Source organism: Mastomys coucha, unplaced genomic scaffold, assembly GCF_008632895.1.
Source record: "Mastomys coucha isolate ucsf_1 unplaced genomic scaffold, UCSF_Mcou_1 pScaffold15, whole genome shotgun sequence".
Lineage (NCBI taxonomy): Eukaryota > Metazoa > Chordata > Mammalia > Rodentia > Muridae > Mastomys > Mastomys coucha.
In genome coordinates, this window is record NW_022196897.1 from 110,162,818 (window position 1) to 110,183,434 (window position 20,617).

Genomic DNA, 20,617 nt, shown 5'->3' on the forward strand with positions numbered 1-20,617 from the left:
GAATTCTTTGTTTAGCTCTGTACCCCATTTTTTAATACTTCACAGTAAAATTATGTAAGTGATTGAAGTCACAAAAAGAGAAAACGCATTAAGTATTTAGATATTTTAGAAGGGTCACTTAATTACACTCAAAACTTCTGAAAGTTTTACAGTGGCTTCAGTGGATGGTAGTTTCATTCCTAGACAGGAAGTATCAGGCATCTAATCATGGTCAGAGCAACATCAAATACTATAAAAGGAAAAACCCATACTACACAGTATGAAATTCTCCAAGAAAAGCCATCTTTAAAAGGTGTAGCATGTGCATACTATACACACACACACATACACACACACACTCATACACACTCACACACATACAAACACACACTCACACAAACACATACACACATGCACAAACACACACACAAACACACTCACACACATTCATACAAACACACACACAAACACACACTCACACACTCACACAAACACACACTCACACACACAAACATACACTCTCACACACAAACACACACTCACATACACTTGCACACACTCTCACAAACACACACTCACACACACACAAAAATACACTCACACACATACACTCATGCACACACACACACACACACACACACACAAACACACTCAGGGTCTGTGCATCTGTCTAAGCCACTAGCATCATGGATGAAGAAAAGACATCGTGTGAATTTACTCATGGTGAGGCTCAGAGGCTAATCACAGGGGTTACTTTTCTCTTCTCACCTGCCACTCTCCCAGTGCCTCTAGTTTTCTAATCACAAATCAAATATCTTTCAGGAAATGACCTTACCATTACCTCAACATGTGTGTCCATCCCTTTAATGAACAACCAAATGATAGTCTTATTAAAATTGTTGACAAGCCAGGCAAACTTCGGCAGCTGAGCCAAGATGATTGCAAATTTAAGCTCAATGTGGGCTGAAAAACAGCACCATGTCTCACATATATGTACATTTGTGTATATATACATATATTCATATATATATTATATTGTTAATAATGACAGTTTACATACTCATAAAGAAAGTCTTAGGCACTGAGCAAAGCTAGAAACATAAATTTTGACAGCAGCACTTTGTTCCTTCCATGGGAAAACTTTGAACTCCTGTTCTACCTGCCCCCATGCTAGACATTGTATCTATGGCGATGCCTGCCTGTGTCACAGTACATGGAACCCACTAATGAAGCTGTACAATAAAGTAGCAGAATTAAAGTATCAAGACAGGTGCTGTGATGGGAGAGACTGTGCTGGGGTGCAGGGCTGTCTGGAGAGGGCTTCCACACCTCCAAGCAGTGACATTTATTTATACTGTAGTCTTTAAAGAAAAAATGACTTGGAAGTAGGAGAGAAGGACATAGTAGAATAGTTGTGATAAAGCTGTATATAGCATGACTTACTGAAGGAACTGAAAGAATGTACTGTAAGCCACATGTGGGAGGTCTCTAAAAACATGTTAAGTGATCACATTTTATTGTAAAAACAAGAGAAATTTACTGAGCAGTTTTTAAAAGGAAGTAATATGATAAGAACCCTAGAAAGGGGAACCTGGGCACTGTTGAAAAGTAGAAGAGAAACCGAGGCAAACACAAACTGACAGCCAGTGACAAACCACAAGATGGAAGTCAGAACTTGTGGGGAAAAACCAAGTGGATTCTGTGAGTTCTGTGGGAACAGGGAAGACCCAGAGCCGAATGGCAGGCTTTCTGATTTGCATTTCCTGTCATGTGATGGTCACAGGCAATCAGATGACTTAGGGAGCAGAAGATAGAGGAAAGCAAACAGTAATCAAAATTTAAGAAGTGCCAAATTTGATAATCCCGTTTTTCAAGTATAGATGACCAAGATAAGGCTGGCCATAAGAGTCCTGATGGCAGTGGAGTGAGATCTAAACTCACTGAATGATCTACATATGTAAGATAGGTATATGTGTAATATATATATGTGTGTATATATGTATAGTGTTGTAGTCAAATCACTGGATATAAATAAGGCTAGACAATAGGGTTTGAAACTATAGTGAGTTAATAGAGTCAACAATCTAAGGGTTCTACTGGGGGGAAAAGTATCAATGGTGTTGGGTGAAATACCTAGTCCTAAAATAGTTATTGCTCAAGTTGTTCTCCTTAGAGCTGGTCAGACCAGGCATAGCATCAGACAGTCTATTGGACAACATCAAAAAAAAGAAAAAAAACTCACAAAATGGATAAGCAATGAGGAGCCCAAAGACCAAAATGAACCCAAGGCCTCTCGAAGCAAATGCAAGTGATCAGTTGTTAGAAAGATGGTCACCTAAAGCTATATTTAGAGGACTATGTATTTATGTATACAACCGGCAGTACTAAGGCCATGCAGGTCAGTATGTTCCTCACCACACAAGGGTTTTTCTGGGGTTGCAGAAGATCTGGGAGGATTTGGTAGAGACAATGACAAGTTCGGACAGAGAAAAGAGAGTAAGCCTTTAAGGTACTTTCCAACCTTACATCTGTGATTCAGCGTGATATACATGAGAAATATCAGAGAAGCCAAATTACTTCTGTGGATTCCCTGGAAGATGGCATGGCACTTCAGAGTTTTTAGTGTGTTTACCATTTTGAGATGTAGCTGACAACCTACCCAACTGTCCCGAATTTCCTCCCTGAAAGGTCAGGGCATGGCACAGTATTTGCTAAGGTCCCTAAAGCTAACAGCCCATACACTTTATAAGTATCCTTGAGTAGGGTTTCTTTTTTTATTATTAGATATTTTCTTTATTTACACTTCAAAGGTTTTCCCCTTTCCTGGTTTCTCCTCCAAAAACCCCCTATCCCATCCCCCCTCCCCCTGCTCACCAACCCATCCTTTCTTAATTCCTGGCCCTGACATTCCCCTACACTGGGACATCAAGCCTTTACAGGACCAAGGGCCTCTCCTCCCATTGATGTCCAACAAGGCCACCCTGTGCTAAATATGCAGCAGGAGCCATGGGTCTCTCCATGTGTACTCTTTGTTTGGTGGTTTAGTATTTCCTGGGAGTCTGGGGGTACTGGTTGGTTCATATTGTTGTTCCTTCTATAAGGCTGCAAACCCCTTCCACTCCTTTGGTCCTTTCTTTAGCTCCTCCATTGGGAACCCTGTGCTCAATCCAATGGTTGACTGAGAGCATCCACCTCTGTATTTGTCAGGCACTGGCAGAGTCTCTCAGGAGACAGCTGTATCAGGCTCCTGTCAGCAAGTACTTGTTGGCATCCACAATAGTGTCTGAGTTTGGTAACTGTATATGGGATGGATCCCCAGATGGGACAGTTTCTGGATGGCCTTTCCTTCAGTCTCTGCTCAATACTTTGTATTTCCTCCAATGGGTATTTTGTTTCCCCTTCTAAGAAGGACCAAATTATTCACACTTTCATCTTCCTTCTTCTTGAGCTTCATGTGGTCTATGAATTGTATCTTGGGTATTCTGAGCTTCTGGGCTAGGGTTTCTAATCACAAATTACCCATATTCCTCAGCTCAGCAAATATATCACAAGCATATTTAGTGGGCTGAAAGGACTTTTCAAAAAGAAATGAAGACTTCAGAGGAACACAAAGAAAATGAGTCCTACCTGGCTGTGCAAGTTGGCAAAGACAGAGCAAGCCATTCTGAGTCATGGATAAGCCATATTGAATCACTGCATGCGTAATGGACTTTCTATTCCTTAAATGCTCGCACGGTTAAGGAGTGTCTAGAAGGAACCGCCGTGGACACAATGCATTTTCCGTGCCTCAAAACAAAAATTAAGTTGGTTGTACACTGCTGAACGTGTCAGTGATATCTGCTCACATCTCCCTTGCTCAACAGTACATTTGTATGTGGAATTTTAGGCTGCATCCTTTGTGTTTATTTTTTTATTTGAATTTCATCTTCATGGCGACAATGGGAATCACCTTGCTTTTTGATGATCTGTTCAGGGGAAATGGAACTCCTAGCTGCTGGTTTAGTCCCTTTGTGATTGAATACTCATAAAATTATGCCAACCAGGGGTGAGTCCTGAGGAGTTTTGCTTCACTAGCTTGGTTGGCTATCTTTTAAGGTAAGAACCTGGCCTTATAGCTCAATGACGTAGACAGCATTAGGAAACAAACAGACCCCTGGGTCATTCTCTTTCTGGACTTCTCCTAAGACTACAGTGCTAGGGATTTCCCATGTCACCGGGTAGGTGAGGAATAGTCTTCTCAATCAGGTTTTAATAAACAACCCAACTCACCCTGAAGGTTCTTAACATATAAGGAAGGGTCTAAGTCTAAGAACTATACTTTGGGGCCTAAGAGCATAACTCAGTAATACAACATAAGTGTAGCATACATACAATGATAGGTTTGATCCCTAATACAAACAATTACTAACAATTAAAACTGTAATTTCTTTTTTCTTTTTTCTTTTTTGTTTTTTGTTTTTTGTTTTTTTTTTTTTTTTTTTTTTTTTTTTTTTTTTTTTTTTGCTTTTTTGGCTTTTTGTATGTTTTTCAAGACAGAGTTTCTCTGTGTAGCCCTGGCTGTCCTGGAACTCACTCTGTACACCAGGCTGGCCTCAAACTCAGAAATCTGCCTGCCTCTGCCTCCCAAGTGCTGGGATCAAAGGTGTAAGCCATCACTACCCGGAAAAAAAATCTTAATTTCTTCTAGCCCTGCTCACACTCTCAGTTGCTCTGACTGCTCTCTAACAAATGGGATAAACTTCCTGTTTCTGAGCCATACCTCACACCATCCATGCCTCTTTCCCCTTGCAGGCCTTTCCTGAGCACTGGCTTGGCTAGGGCATTGGCATTAGCGTATGCATGAATTTGGGCACCATTGTATCTTTCTGCTCTCAGCTCTTTGAGTGCTTCATGGGCAGATGGAAATGTGCTATGGGGCAGAGGAAGCAGGAATGCTTCCCTACCCTACAAAGTGTGGTAGACTGGCCCTTCTTTTCAAATCACCTCCATGTCTACGTGTTTCCATTCCCTTATTAACACAGTTGGAGGCTCTGACCCCACTATCCATACCACCCTATGTTGTCCATGACATGGCACTCCAGCCACTTATGAAGTTCTAGGCTAGATGAAATAGGAAACCAGTGTATCTATAGGAAAGCTCAACATGAAGTCTATGGATTTTTTGTTTTGTTTTGTTTTTTTCTGACAGGATTTCACTGTCATGTTGATGGTTTTTAAATCATGGATCCAAGAAATCCTCCTGCATCAGTCTCCCAAGTGTCTGGGACTATAAGCATGTGGCCCAGGGCCCATTTTCCTTTTTGTTTTGCATCCAGAGGCTGCATCATAATCAAATTATTCAAAAACTTTTCATGGCTAATTTTGGGAATATGATAAATATGGGAGAGGAATATTACACATTTGTCTCCCATGACAGAGAAAAAAAGCAGCCATGAATCTTCGAAGCTAAAGAGTGAAAGAGGCCGTCAGTGTTGCGTATAATCGTTTCTCCCTTGCACAGGGCTCCAGTGAGCTCCCCAGTGGATACTAGAAACTGTGGGCAATACTGTCATCACATATATGCTCTTTCCAACACATACAATACTGTGATAAAATTTAATTTATAAATTAGATACAAGAAAAGTTTAACAATAACAAATAATAAAATTGAACAATTAAAAGTACCACAATAAAAGTTATGTGTGTGAGAGCTTTTTCTCTCCATGGGTGTGACTGCACCAGATTCAGTCTTATTCTTGTGAACTTTAGCAACTGAAACAGCAGGAAGTGAAATGGTGAGGGAGCCTGCTGCACCCCTTCCTGTCTTCACTTCAGAGTTTGTCCACTTTTTCACACAAAGAATTCCTCCTTCTCCAAAGACTGGGTTTAGAAAGGTTGGTGAGGGTGCCTGAGGCACCTTGTTTCAGTGTGCAGGGAGGTTCTGTAGAACTCACAAATGCTTTTCCTTCTAGAAGAAATGAACCAAATCATAGCAAAGCATTACCACCTTCTGATTACCATTCAGAATTCCCTAACAACCTGAGGTGCCACCCAAAGACTCCCAGTGGCGCCCATAACTTACAGAGTCATCAAGTTACGAGTAAGCTTTGTTCTGAATTCACCTTAGTAGGATTTTGTTTGAATTTTAGGTTTTAGAAATTGAATGATTTTGGTAGAAACCATGCATTCTTTATGGTTATATTCTGTAATAATTTAAAAGCCAAGACAAAAAAAGTTTACATGGAAATTCATAATATTCTATTCCACTTCACGCTCATGTTAAAATCTCAGGTGGCCACAGAACATAATTATCAAAACCTTAAATATCAGCAGTGATGCAGCCTATGAACCTATCTATCCTCTGCATTTGCATTGACTCATTGCCTCCCCTGTCCCACTGTTTCAGGACTTAATCTGGGATCCATCTTGCACTTGATTGTCATGTGTTTGTCATCTCCTCTAACCTGAGACTCTTCCTCAGAACCACCATGCTTCTGAAGAATCCCTGCTCTATATTTTTTTTTAGAATATGTTGCAATTTGGCATTTCTGTCTCATGATGAAGTGACAATATATATTTTGTTCAAAGTACCAAAAACCATACGGAGCCATCACAGAGCACCAGATCATAAGGTACTTGTCATCAGTGTGTGTTCTTAGCTATGTCAACTTCAGTCACCTAAGTGCTATCGTCAGGTCTGTCTATTAAAAGTTTCTATGCTTTCCTTTGGAAATCGGGATTCAAGAATCCTCAAGTTGCAGCCTGATAGCTCCAGGTCTGTATGAACCACTGTAGTAATCATTTCTTGTAAGGAAGGGAGGCCACAACACACCCTTTCTCCCCTAGAGCTACATCTACCAAAGGTGGGAGGCAGTGCAAATGCTGCCCTCTTTGCCATTGTCATTGGCACAGAGAAAACAGTGTCTTGTAGAAAAATGATTAATCTAATGATAAAACTTACAGGTCTGGGGGCTGGAGAGATAGCTCAGCAGTTAATAGCACCAACTGTTCTTTTGAAGGTCCTAAGTTCAAATCCCAGAAACTACATGGTGGCTCACAACCATCTGTAACAAGATCTGACACCCTCTTCCTGTCTGAAGATAGCTACAGTGTAGTTACATATAATAAATAAATAGATCTTTAAAAAAGAAAAGACTTGTTGGTCTTTATTTAGTCTTGAACAAGTCATTTACTTCCTCTTCAGCAAACAGTTCTGTTAGCATCTGTTGTGAAAGATGAATTCTGAGGTTCTCAGATGGAACTAAGCTCACAGTAGGTGCTTAATGAAAGATCCACCATCCCAGGTGGGCAATGGAATATACATACATATACATATACATATACATATACATATACATATACATATACATATATGCTTGATGTAGCACTGATCAACTATGTGTTCATGCACCCTCTTTAGTCTGGATCAGTCATCCATCTGAAAAGTCTAAATTGAGTGCTACCCATATACACAGTGCTAAATTGAGTGCTCCCCATATACACAGTGCTAAACTGAGTGCTCCCCATGTACACAGTGCTCATTACACAGTCACTGCTTTCAGAGGAACTCTGCTCCAGGAGAAAGAAAGGCCAAGAAACCAAAGGAGAACATACAACATACAACATGTGAATTGCATTTATAAAATAAAAATGGCAAATGTACATGGAACAATAGAAGAAATTCATTGCCTGTCATATATATATATATATACATATATATATATATATATATATATATATATATATATATATATATATATATATATATATATGTATATATATATATATATGAACTCCAGGTTGGCAAATAGCTCTAGAGCAGAGTAGCTAGCAGATGGGAGAGTAAAGGCGAAAATCTAAGACCTGAAGGAGCCTGGGCTGCTGCAGAAATGCAAGGTGAGTTGCCTGGCTGCACCTGCTTTCAGTCCCAGCTCCTCTGGAGGCTGAGGTGGAAGAATCACTTGCGTTCATGAGTTTGAGGCCAACCTAGGCAGTACAGTGATTTTTTTAAAAAGAGAAAGTGGAGGTGGAACATGGTCAGAGTGGCTGGAACTCACATAAATCCACCATACATGATAGTCAAAACTAGTCAGAAGGTTCATTTGTCTCTTAATCTGGGCTGTGGCTCAACTTTCCATATTTTTAAATGTTATTGATGCAGCATCAGACATGTAAGTATACACACATGTACATGCACACACACACATGCTCACACTCACATTCATACTCATGCTCACGCTCACACTCACACACACTCACACTCACGCTCACGCTTACACTCACACTCACTCATACTCACACACACTCACATTCATGCTCACACTCACATTCATGCTTTCACACACGCTCACACTCTCACTCATGCTCACACTCATGCTCACACTCATACACACTCACGTTCATGCTCTCACACACGCTCACACTCTCACTCATGCTCACACTCATGCTCACACTCACACTCATGCTCACGCTTACATTCACACTCACTGATACTCACACACACTCACATTCATGCTCACACTCACACTCATGCTCTCACAAACCTGCCTTTACCTTTACACAGCTCATGGGTGAAAACATCATTTATTTCAGTTTTCCTTCCCCACTGTAGACACGCCAGGATTCTATACCAGTTATGTTCTGATAACACAGAGATGATCATGCTAAGGTCCACCTGCTGATTATACAGTTCTGTTTTTCTCTGCCTAAAACTAATCCTGAAGTATGTGGTTAACAGTGCTACTTCGGCACAGAGAATTAAGTTGTGGAAACAACTTCAACTTCATCCCACAGCTCAAATATTGTCACATTATATTAAAATACATTATACTTAGAAAAAAACAAAAATACATTAGGCCTGACTTTCCAGTGCATAGCCAAGCCCTCTCAGAGCATAGCAAAGCCATGAAAACATCTTGGAGACTCCTTTGTCATCTAAACTGGAAAGGATATGCAGTTTTTCTCGGGAAATAACTCCTGGTGTCCCTTGATGGGCTCATGGCAGCATGTGCCCGCAACTAGTCTTAGGCTAGTGTACTGCAACCTTTGCTTCAAAATCATGGAGAAAAGTTGAGAGTCTGTGCCCTAGCATGAAAAGGAACCTTACAGAAGACAGGCTTTCTGTGATTAGAAAGAGCATTGGAGATAGGTGTAGTTGTGTACGCCTTTGATCCCAGCACACGGGAGACAGGCAGATCTCTGAGTTCAAGGCCAGCCTGGTCTACAAAGTGAGTTACAGGATATCCGGGGCTACACAGAGAAACCTTGTCTCGAAAAACAAAAACAAACAAGCAAACAAACAAACAAATAAATAAAGCAAGCCTTTCGTTTGATATGGGAATGGAATACATCCCTCCCACACTCAGATAGCCTTGATTTCAGAAAGAATATCAGTGATATCAGTGATAGAGGCATAGATATCCCTCTGTTCTCTTTCCCCAATAGAAACAAAATTCACTTATTGAAGTCATAACTCCAGTTTCTCAGAATACAACTTTATTTGGAGTTAAAGTTTTTGATGAGAGATAATCAAGTTAAGCTGAGAATACCACAGTGGGGTCCAATTTGATGTGGCTGTTGTGTATACCATGGAAAGAAATTTAAAGACAGAGATCTCCTACCCTCACCCCCATATAGAGCAGACCATGTGGAGAAAGAGAGAGGGAACAGCATCCACAGATGAAGGCCTGCAGTAGACTGTTTCCTCAGAGGCCACAGGAAGAACCCACCTTCCAGACATTTTGGCCCTGGACTTCCAGCCTCTATCATCATGAGATATTAATCCTGTTCTATAAGACACCTTCTCTTTGCTATGACATCCCTATCAAATAAATACTATATTTATAACTTGTGATGGGAGGAAATATTCTCTATCTAAACAATTAAAAGGAAAGAGGGTCTTAGTCCCAATCCAACCCCTTCGAACCTTAAGTTCACCTTGAAATCCTGTAACTTCTAAAATGGGAGTTCTCGTGTGTGTGTGTGTGTGTGTGTGTGTGTGTGTGTCCTTAGAATCACCTAGAATTTAAAAAAATAAAAATAATTAGAGGCATCAACATGTGATATGGCATTTCTCAAAGCTGTCCAAAAAAAAAAACTCTAATGTGTAGATAGGATGGATTTGGAAACTCGTGCATCCATTTATATTGGATTCAGGGCCCCAAGCTTGGCTGTGGGAGAGTCTCCTGGAATCTTGTTAGCAAAGGCACAACAACTACCTAGTCCATCTTAGAGAGGAATTCCAGAACTAGTATGCAAACAGGCGTGTGATATGTACCACATTCGAGAAAAGTTTGTGAGAGAAGCTGATGCTCTGCACATGATGGCCTCAATAGAACCAAAAATGCTATGATCGCTTTCCACCAGAAAGTACACCTCCACAAAACTGTGCATCTAACAGTAGAAAGTTCAGAGTCTACCTCAGTCTGGCCCATGGGTGTAAGAAACTTTGAAACTCAATAGCTAACTGAATAAATAAATAGCAGAAGCAGAATCAGACCAGAAAAGTTCCCACAATTACAAAATGGGTGATAGACTCAGGTAGGCATTTCTCAAGAGAATATGTTCAGATGGCTAAGAAGCATAGGAGAAAATGCTGTACATCACTAATCATCTGGGAGATGTAACTGAAAACCCAAGAACAAGCGGCTATCATGAAGACAAAAGATAACAGGTGCTGGCAGAGCTCTGAAGAGGAAGGAGCCCCAGCACACGGCTCGTAGGAATGTGAAACAACATGAAAACAGCATGGAAATCCCTCTGAAAGTTAAAAATAGAACCTGCACATGATCTGGCAATCTCTCTAGCGAGTATGTGTCCAAAGGAAATGAAATCAGTGTGTGGAAGACACATCTGTACTTCCATATTTACTGTAGCACTATGCACAGTGGCCACGAACAGATAAGTAAAATGTGGGAGGCACAAACTGGAGAAAAATGGGTCCCATAAAAAGGATGAAGCCCTGCAGTTCGTGGCATCGTGGCTGGACCTGGAGATCAGGATGCTTTGTGAACTAGGTCAGACCCAGAAAGAGTGTCACATGATCTCACTCTGTCTAGAATATTGAAAAGTCAGACTCGTGGAATAGAATGGTGGTTTCCAGAGACTGAGAGCAATGTGGAGGGAGGGAAGAAGGGAGCGCAGAGGCTAACCAAAGGCTACTAAGTTGCATGCAGACAAGGATAAGAGATCTGGAGTGCTGTGGTACCACAGAGTGTGTGTCTCAAATGCTAGAAGAAATTATACTGGATATTTCCACCATAAGGAAATGATATATATATTTGTAGATATACATGTGTTTGTCCTGTTTTGAACATTTTACAATTTTTTTCCTTTTAAGTGGAACTTGAAAGTCAGGTGTGGTGGATCATTTCTGTCACCCAGCACTGGGGAGGCTGAGGCAGGAGAATCACGGTAATATCAGAGCCAACCTGAAATACATAGTGAATTCTAGAGCTGCAAAATGAGACAATGTCGAGAAGGGCTAAAACAAAAACAAAAGAAGCCTTCCTATTCCAACTTACATGTCCCGAACTTTGTTTAAAAACAAAAAACAAAAACAAAAAAAACCTTACCTCTCCTTGACTATGCAAGAAACACCCAATGCCTCATACCTGCCCCTGTCTGCCAGTGCAGCACAGTCTGAGTGGAGCCCATATCTCCTGCCTGTAGCCATCGGGTTCACAAAACTGTGTTTACTCACCTAATACATATGGCAATATTTTTCCTATGCTCACATGAATACAAAAACTCTAGTTGTGAAAAGATCAAAGTATGTGTCTGCTGTGGCCAGTCAAGTGCAAGGTTTGTTGTTATTGTTGTTGTTGTTTGTTTTTAATTTGCAGCAGGGTGCAGGACAAACAAGGCAGCTTCTCTCAAATAAGAAGCATCTTTATATGAAAGTGACAAAGGAGAGAAGCAGGGGAGGTTTGTAATTAAAACACATCTGCATCCATCAGAGTACTTGTTGTTCTTATTAAGTTAGAAGCAGTGTATTCCAACTGCAGGGTCAGAATCTGAGCCCCCACCCCTACCCCACTCCCAAATGGCTAACTTTTGAGTAGGCATTGTTCTAGACAAAGCTAAAGAGAATATTGATAGAGATGATTTATTCATTGACTGACAGCCTCTTCTCTGGCATGTGTCTCCTGGGCTTAAGACCTAAGGTACACAGACAGGCAGAGGCACTAGAAGGTTGGGGTTTAGTGGGCACCCTCCATGAGGTTCCCTGGCTGTGTCTGATGTGACTCAAAGTTCTGTGGACACAGGCTGGTTTGGAATATCAATGCCAAGTCTGAATTTTGCATTTTTCAAATGCAGACAGGAACTAGAGAAAGGGCAGTATGATTTTATTTGCCTTAAGATTCCTGCTAGAATAGTAAGTAATATACTGTATTCAGTAAAGTTGCATCTCAGGCTCTAACAGGCTATGAAGTAAACAATGTAGTGAAAATCTGGGCATCTTCAAATCCTTCACAGTGCACCAATAACAGTCTTAGCTAAAACCAGTTGGGAGAGGTTTGTTGTTGACTGAGCTAGGCTATATCATCTTATTAGAACCACTGATGACTTCTACCTACAAAAGAGGTGGGTGGGGTGCACCAACATGTACATACGTGTACAGAGAAATGCATAGACCTTGTTTAATGAAAATCTCAAGACCACCAATTGATAATTTTCCCTTTGTCAAAACTGCCAAATAGTGTAAAAACAAAACAAACGAACCAAAAAAAAAAAAACCCCATTATTTCTAAGAAAATGCACAGTATATTTAACCTCAAATGCTAGTCTCAGTAAGACAAGTGGGGAGTCACATGACTGCAAAGTCTATATTGGTATGAGATTTGAATACTTAGATGTGACACCAACCTGATTCATATTGGATTTTTGTATATTCTGAGCATATAATGAGTTATTGATCGATGATAAACTGAGCTGACATTTGTAACTAATATGCCATCAGTGTATCTAGTGAGAAGAACAAGATTCAGGTGATGTCCTGTTGTCAACAGGCTATAGGTAGCTCTTATGCACATTTGCAAACAGTTGTTGCAAAGAGAACACACACGCATCTACAAGCATTCACATTTACACCACTGAATCTGCACAGATGATGTTCCTTCATTCATCTCAATATTCCTTGACTTGACGTCATGTAATTCCTCTTTCCCTGGAACTTTGGGATGAGGAGGTAGTTTCAAACCTTGTTTTAAACCCTGCCTTTCTTTAGGTGTCTTAGGCTTCAAGCACACAAGGTTGCATTATTCTGTGTAAGCAATAGTTTGAATTCCTGCAGCCTCTGCCCATTCCAAAGTTATCCACACCAAAACTCTGCAGGACTCATGAGCAGACTGTGTTGCTCAGTCCCTCCAGGATGTGAGATCTCAGGGCTTTCCTAAGGTAGTGTATGCCTGAGCCGCATATGAATATGCCTAGCTATGGGATTTGCTCTCAATGACTGCAAGTCTCACAAACATTTCATAAATAAAATATTAGAACAATGGAGGAGGGGCAGTTCTCGGTCATGGTGTCTCTACTTGATGAAAGCACCAGATGGTGGCTCTGGTGTCCACAGGGAAAAGAAAGAATTGGGCATGTGGTGAGAATATGACATCAGTCTGCTGTGAATGTATTGGAAGCCAACCACTGTGAAGGACCTTTCTTTAACAGCACCTCCGTGTGGCTCATTCCCATTGTGTAGTCTAGGTACTAAGGCTGCTAGAGATCAGGCTCTCTTGCTATGTCACATAGGTAGTGACAGAGCTGCTGCTTGAGCCTCTGTTCTGTGGCCTGGATGCACATGACACAGATGCAGTACTGGTGACCACACCTGGTATAGAGGTTTAATATTAACTACGAAAGGAAGGGTTAGAGTCAGTGGAAGCACAATGCATGGAAATGGCCTTGCCCACCATCATACTCGTGCCTTTTGTCCTCATCACAATGATCACCATCACCTTGCATGTCCTACCCAATGTAATGGAATTCCTGGCATCTTTAAGTAAGCGGTTGTAGAATGATTGAATAGGAAAATGATATAGTCCCTTCTTACTGTCCCTCGAGGCTGGTGCCAGGTCAACTTTCTAGGATGTGTCAACTGTATTTCTCTTGTCCGGGTAGTGCAAAAGCAATGAAGACCTTTGAACTTGTAAATACCAAGGCACCAGAACACAGGGACACGAGTTTCTTTCCCCATTACCAGAGCAGAGAACCACAAGAATGCGTCTTGTGTTACCAGAGTGGTCCTGACATGCACCATGCTCTGACATCATAAGACTCTCCTAAAAACCCCAAGCCCTGCCTTGATTTCCCTCTGAACTCCCACATAACCTTCTGGGCACACCTAGGAGACTTCTACCACTGGCCATGGCTCTGACCTGCCTGTCACCTTCTCTATTTTCCCACCAGCAAAGATTATGGCAATATTTTCCTAATTGGTTTATTATTCATTGAATGTCAGTTTTGCCTTATTTTTAGACTATCTCTATTTCCATACACTAATCTAAGGAATTGTATTTGACGGAATTTATGTCCCTGAACCCCCCTCAATCCCAACTGTTTGATTTTTCATCTCTCCTTTCATCGACTCGAAGCTCTCTCTTGCTATAACAAAGAGACTCTGGTTATTTGAAGTTAATTCTAATTAGTCTAAGTTCTTTACTGATCAGTCCTTCTGAATGTTTCATCTCAACCTTTACGTTTTAAGCTAGGTAAACCTTACAGAGAATTCAACATATTGCCTTAGTTACTTCTATGTTGCTGTGATAAAATACTCTAATAAAAGCAATTTTAGAGAGATAAAAGAGCAGTGTAGTAGAGGCACATGCCTTTAATCTTAGTACTTGGGAGGCAGAGACAGGCAGATCTCCAAGTTAAAGGCCAGCCTGGTCTATCGAGCAAGTTCCAGGACAGCCAAGGCCACACAGAAACCCTGTCTCAAAATAAAAATGAGAGACAGAGAGAGATTTGGCTCACAGTTCAAGCGAACAGTCCATCCTACCAGAGAGCAGAGATGTTGAGGTGATAGGGATCCTGGAGCACCTGGTCACATTGCATCCATAGTCAGAAAAAGGAAAACAGTGAATTCTGGTTCTCAGCTGGCTTTCTCCTTTTTATGCAGTCCAGGACCCTACCCCGAGGAATGGTACCATCCACAGTGGGTCCCTCACAGACTTGTCTCAAAGTTAACCCCTTGAGGTATGAAGCTTGTCACCTAGGTGATGCCAGATCTCATCAGTTAACAACTGAAATTATCCATCACAACATAAAACACCATCCCATTTATTGCCCAGCTAAGGCTTAGTTGTGTTTTTCTGGAGAATATTCTTATGCTAAAAGTCTTGAATGCTATTCTCAGAAAGCACTTCCCTAATTCACTAAGCTCAGAGGACCATTAACTCTCTATCTACAGTCAGTGGCTACATCAATAAAACAGAAGATCTCTCTGTGGATAATCTTAGAATCCTTCAATATTGTCTGTTCTCTCAGAAACTATTGGGTATTTAACACAGGCTTATTGGAAACCATCCCATGTTTTCATTTTTACTCACAATGACTGTTTCTCATTATTATAATTTGATGTATTGAGATCTCATTAGGATTATATTTTTATAATCTGTAAAACTTAAATTTGATCACTGGTCTTTGTGGAGGGGGGATGATCAGAAAGCAATATAAGATAAGGAGTTTTAGAAATTCTTCTGCTCTAGAGTAGATCAGAAAATGAGAGGCAGCCAGTGTGGGCTTAGCTGTTAGTGAGAGACAAAATGAGCAAATTCTCCAACACGGGAACAAAATCTTATTAATGCTCTTTACTACGGCTGCAAAACCTCTAGCAATAAAAATAAAATTCCCTTAAGACTTCTCCAAGGCATGGCTACTAAAACCTCCCAACCACGGATACTTCTTGGGAGGGGAATGAAAAGTTGTCTTATATAAATGGGCCCTAAAAATTGTGAGTCTACTAAATTATAAATCTGTATTAACTAGTATTAACTGTCTGGATTTCACCTGCTGTTCTTTTCCCCCTTTGTTCCAATTATTTTTCTTTGGTATGACTAACCCACATATGTGAAATAGAAAGGCATAGCAGGTGAGCATCTCTCTTGCTGTACTTAGAGCTAATATAAATCATCAGGCATGCTGCTCTTCCCATATAACCCTTCCTATGGGCACAGTCATTCTGTCGATGCAGTATGTCATGTGGAATATCAGAGTTTACACAATTCATGCTTGTTTGACTCCAGTGAACTAGAAATACACCAGGTCCCTAGATGGTATAGTCTTCTAAGACACTATCAAAATGACCACCCTCCAAATAGTAGCTGCAAATTTTCCTTCTGTATCATTCAATAAACTTGAATTTAAAATGACTGAGAGAGGAGAGCTGGTATAAAGGATGTGAAAGAGCAAAGAAAGATAGAACCTGAAGTAGAGCAATCACTAAATTGCTTTTTTAAATCCTAATTATCTATCCTAATTATTGAGTACTGTGTGCCTGGCCCAGGGACTGTGAGAATAAAATGCCTTTATTGGTTTTTAAAAGTATTTATTTTTTCAACTTGTTTTTGGTTCAACCTTATTTGATGAGCACCAATATTTCACTTCAGAAAGTAGGCCTCTTTTAATAATAGGATTCAGGGAAAAGATCCATAGTTATTTGCCATCCTACTATGTGCCAAATCCTATGCCATGTGTTTGCCTTATGCTATCTCATTTAAGGCTTTACCAACCTTTAAAGCCTCCATTTTATACATGAGGAAACCAAAGCTCATCATCTGTCTAGACATCACCCTCTATTGTCTTCTTTGCTGCACTGTTTTCTAGTTAATATAACAAGTGCATAAGAATGAAACCGAGATGTATAGTGTGCATGGTCATGCCTACTGATGCCTGGATCTGATGTTCTTTCCATTAGACCTCGTCCTAGCTGACTCTAGGTTGTGTCGTTAATAGGAAAAAAATCATCAAAGTTCCTTTTTTTTTTTTTTTAGAAAACTAACCATGCTCTTACCATATCATGCAGTACTTAAACTCCTTGGTATCCATCCAAAATTTAAAACTTATATGCATACAACAATTGTACATAAAAAATTTTTACAGCTTTCTTCCCAATTGCCAATATTTGAAACCAACTGGAATGTTCCCTAGTAAGTGAATGGAAAACCATGGAAACTTAAATGTATAAAATTAGTGCAGCATTTGGTCTGAAAGGCCACACATTATGATTCCATCTATAAACATTTGTAAAAGGAAAAACTATAAAGACAGAAAAAAATCCCTGGTTTTCAGTGCCTAAATTGCAGGAGTAACAAGAGCAAGTGGAGTATTAGGGTATTTTGGACTTCGAGATGGTTCTGTATAATACTCTAATGGTGGATACATGTTCCCATGAATTTGTCCAAACCACAGAATGGAGAGTACCAGCAGTCACATCCATGTAATTGCAACTGTGTGCCTTCTTAAAGAATAGAATAAACAGAGAGAGAGTGTGAACATGGTTTCAATGTGAGCTAATTTATTATGAAGAACAAAATATTTCTAAACTTCAACAATTTTAACTTATATTTGCAGTGAAGTCATCATTATTAATAGTAGGTAAAGTACAAACTTAAGGGTTCTTTGCTGAGGCAAACACATAAAGGAGTGTTTTCCTAAAGTAAACATAGGTAAAGGACTAAGGCAGACTAGTGAAGGAATGTTTCACTGAAGCAGACACAGGACAAAGGATGTTCTGCTAAAGCAAGCATGTGAAAGGACATGTGATGAAGCATTCTTTGCTAACAACACACATGCATTGGTCTGCCTTACATTGCATAGTTGAGCTATATTTGTCAGGACTCCATAAAGAAAAACACACCAAAAAACTTCTGGTGGTGTGCCACCAGGCCTTTTCTACTGCTTCCACAGACTGATTGACAGAATGATGTCAGCTGAGACAGACACATGTGCTGAGTCAAGACCTGTGGAGGACACGTGATATTTGGAGGGAGTCTAAATAGAACTCAACGACCATGATGGAGGCTGAGCTTGACTTGTTTATAGAACTAACTCTACAGTGCTTGTTGGTCTTGCCAGCTCCACTGATCTTTGCTTTGCTGAGAGAAGCACAGCTGAGGACTTTTCCTGGCTTTCCTGTTGGCCCTAGTCCCTCCTACTGACTTGTGCCCAGGCTGAGGCCTGGCTGACTCTGCTGGTAGTGCCATTGCTGCTGGTTTGGGTTTGCTGTACTGACTCTACAAAGCTAGACTGCAGGTGTATCCATAAAATGTTTACAAGTGGATGGAGCTGCTGCTGCTGACACCTGTGAACTAAACTACCAATTTCCTGACAACACAGGGGAGAGTTGCTCCAAAGAACCATTTCTAAGCAGGTCCACTTCCCCCATACCCTTTCTTTTCTACTACCTGGTAGATGGTGGAATAAAGGAAAGATTAAGATGTTTAAAACCCATCATTAAAAATAAACGTTAAAAAATTAAAATTACAACTGAGAGCACAAAAATGTTCTTCTTTCAGATTTTCATGTGTTTTAAAAACACACATTCTATTGAAGTACTCCACAGGGATTCTGAAGTTATATGTGAGTGGTGGGTGGGGGTGGGGGCTGTTTGCGCTTGTGTGTGTGTCAGTGCATGTGAGTGTACTGTAGTTTGACTGTGTGCTGTAATGAAAATCTGTGTGAGTATGCTATAATGTGTGTGTGTTTGTGTGTTATATCTGAGTATAGCGTATTTGTGCATTGTATGTGACTATACTATATTTATGTATGTGGTTTATGTAATGGTGGTGTAATATAGGTGTGTGGATGTGCTCCAGTATTTAGGTAGAAATGTGAGTATGGTAGAGTATTTGACTATGTTGTAGTATATATGTGGTGTGTGTTGGTGAGTATGTGAGTGCAAGCATGCTGCAGTATGTATGTACGATGTGTGTGCTGTTGTGTGTTTGTGCAATATCGGTAGTGTGTGTGTGTGTGTGTGTGTGTATGTGTGTGTGTGTGTGTGTGTGCATGTGAAGCACCCATGGGTACACAGAGGCCAGAGGAGGATATAGAATGTCTGCTCTACCACTCTCTACCTTATTGCTTTGAGCCAGGATCTCTCGCTGACCCTGGAACTAGGTCAGTAGCCAGCCAGCTCCAAGGACACTCCGTTTCCCTGTCTCCCAATAGCACAGGATTACAGGTGTGTAAGTGGCCTTACCTCGCTATTTACATGAGTGCAGAGCACTAGAACTCAGGTCGTCAGGCAGAGGCAGATCGATTGCTCGTACCAACCGAGTCATCTCCCTAGCCCAAGCATTGCTACACTCAAAAGCAAATGATTAACCCGGTGTTTAAGTTTACTGTAGCTACCTCATTAACTGCAGATAACTGTAATTTATGAGGTGGTGGAATTGCATCTTTGTAGACTATACATTCATTTTATAATACTTTGGGGGAATTCTGTATAATCAATAAAAATATTTATAGGACATTCAATATAATTTTGCTATTTAAATACAACAGATTACATTTATTTATTTGACTTTATGACAGACTATAACTATTAGGTATGTCATATACCAGTAACAGAACACATTTTGGTCAGATATACGAACTTCTGTGTATGTCAGTATTCTGGGAGGAAATGAGAAAAGATACCATTATGCAGCAATCCATTTTGTGACAGTTTCCAGAAAGTCCTGCAGAGAAAAATAATGCATGTGAGAGATAGTTTCTGAATTTGTACTGACATAAAGGAAAGTAGAAAATCAATAGAATTACCAAGATAATTCTTACCAAAGAATCTACAGATGAATACTGATGTACACATGCATGCACAAGCATACCGCACTCAACTCCCTGAAATAGCCATATCAATAATGGAGATTAAAATAATATTCTAAATGATGGTATATTACTTTATCTTTCTAAGGCAAGGATAAATGTGAAATGTGTGTGTGTGTGTTTATATACTTACATATGTACATACATGTGAGTAGATGTGTGTATCTGTATTTGAAACAAATGTAGGGATTATGTTAGAAAACTTTAGAAAGTTTCATACATTTTTCTGACAATAGAGTGAATTGCAGCTCAATGAAAGAAAAAAATCACAGTACAGAGGCCTGGCTGCAGCTATGCCATGCAGCGTGGGCAAGGGAAGACACCCAGAGGCCCACCAGCCATGTGGTCCACCCACTGCAGGAGCCACTGAGATGTGCAAGTGTGTGATGGAGAGGTAGGAGAGAAAGAGAAGCAGAACAGATTGAGCGCTGTGAAGAGAGGGGGAGCTGGAGACGAGGGTAGATAGGAACAGTCTGCTGTAAGTAGCCTGCGCTGCCACCTGAGGCCAAGATGAAGGCCCAGCCCGTGCTGATGCTGAGGGCCTTGGCAGGCTCTGTGGCCAAGAAGCAGCAGGGGCCGGGGCTTCTGTAGGTGGCTCCTATTACGACCATGTGGATGTCTTTGGGCTGGGCTGCCACCTGGGATCGTGGTGATATCCAAGGACTGTGCTGAGCTGCCACACACATGATTTTTATGTTTTTATTATTTTTTTATTTTAGTTTTTATTTTTTCTTTTTTCTGGGAAGATTGCAAGGACAGAGGGCAGATATGAAGGGATGGGGAGATAAGTGTAAGTGGGATTGGGGTCCATAATGTGAAACTCACAAAGAGA

The 20,617-nt window shown here is 40.6% G+C and overlaps 1 protein-coding gene and 1 long non-coding RNA gene across 11 annotated transcripts in view; one reads left to right on the forward strand and one right to left on the reverse strand.

Moving 5' to 3' along the window:
* The window catches only part of LOC116090837, a 14,645-nt gene extending 13,513 nt beyond the window's left edge, over window positions 1–1,132 (reverse strand). Inside the window, exon 1 of the long non-coding RNA XR_004118830.1 lies at window positions 1,040–1,132. This is a non-coding gene — a long non-coding RNA (uncharacterized LOC116090837). The remainder of the gene's footprint in view (window positions 1–1,039) is intronic.
* The window catches only part of Sema6d (semaphorin 6D), a 558,298-nt gene that overhangs the window by 464,473 nt on the left and 73,208 nt on the right, over window positions 1–20,617 (forward strand). The window lies entirely within an intron of this gene.